Below are 1,359 nucleotides of genomic sequence, written 5' to 3' on the forward strand. Positions count from 1 at the left end.
GACTTAGTTTCCCCATTTAGATAAGATGGCCTTCCAGCCTGTGGGATATAGCCTGAGACTGTGGGAGACAGGACGCAGAATCAAAGATCTGTGACCTGGGAATGGGCAGATAATGTTTATGGGTTATTATGGTACGAGACTGAGCTCACTGGACCAGCAAGGCACAGGCCACTGCAGCCCATTCCATTTCATGCATTTGGTGCACAACCATAGCAGCCACCCACACTGTGCCAGGAGGTCCAGAGACCAGCAAGAGGCTGTCTCTGCACGGCATGGGAGGATGAATACAAAAAGCATAGAGAAAATCAAATCACAAGTAGGACTTGGTGAGCGTGCTGAGACCTTCCCTAAGCTTCTTCTATCCTCACAACTCCAGAGTCTTATGTCCATTTCTCAGATGAGGAAACGGAGGCTCGGTGAGGTAAAGGGCTTGGTCAAGACCCTGTTGCTCAGGGCGCACCCAAATTTTGTGGCTGGCCAAAAGCAAGGCTTCGGATTCCCGCAATCTCCCGCCGCTGTCCCTAGCTTCCCGAAGCCGGGGAGGCCCCGTCCAGCTCCTGGAAGGCTGGAGGGAGGTGAGCGCCAGAGAAGGGCTGGGCCTGAGGACGCGCCAGCTGGGAGGCAGGGAGGGGCCTGGCGGGGGGGTGGCCGGGCGGCACCGGGCGCCGGGAGTGCGCAGCCCAGGGCGCCGGGAGTGCAGGCGGCTGGGTTCCGCGCAAGCAGGAGCCGCGCTCAGCTTGTCGGGCCGGGGTCTGGACTCCCGGACGCTGGCGGGGTGAGCGGGACGGCCCGGGTGGCGCTGCAGTGCCCACAGCGGCGGGCTGGGGGAGCTGTGTCCGCTGTCCCCAGGGCCCAGGCAGGGACCGGACAGCCGGGTCGCCGCTCCTCTAGCCCGGCCGGGCCCGGTGGCGCGCAGCCGGGAGTGCCCGGAGAGGGCTCCGGCCCCAAGTCTTCCAGGTCGCCCGGCTGTGGAGGCCCCTGGAGAAGTCCAGTCCCGCGGGCTCAGGCGGCCACTGCCGCCGCGTCTCCGGCCCGCCCCCGGGGGGTGTCCCGGCCCACTGGGCCCGCCCAGGTAACCCCATCCTCGGCCCGCCCCCGGCCCGCCCCCCCCCCCCCCCCCGCCCGCCCGCCTCCGCCGCCGCCGCCGCCGCATCCCGGCTCTGGGGCGGCGCTGACAGTCTGGTCCGCGCCGGGCAGCGGGCGCAGCAGCGGGCAGGGCGGCCGGCAGGCACGGAGGCAGAGAGCCCCGCCGCGCGTGCCCCGGCCCGCGCCCGGCGCCGCGCCCCGAGCCCACCCGCCGAGCGCCCACCTGCCGCCCCGACGGGAGGCCCCCAGCCGCAGCAGCCGCTGCCCCGGGCC

This window comes from Tamandua tetradactyla, chromosome 2 (genome assembly GCF_023851605.1).
Source record: "Tamandua tetradactyla isolate mTamTet1 chromosome 2, mTamTet1.pri, whole genome shotgun sequence".
In the NCBI taxonomy this organism is placed as follows: domain Eukaryota; kingdom Metazoa; phylum Chordata; class Mammalia; order Pilosa; family Myrmecophagidae; genus Tamandua; species Tamandua tetradactyla.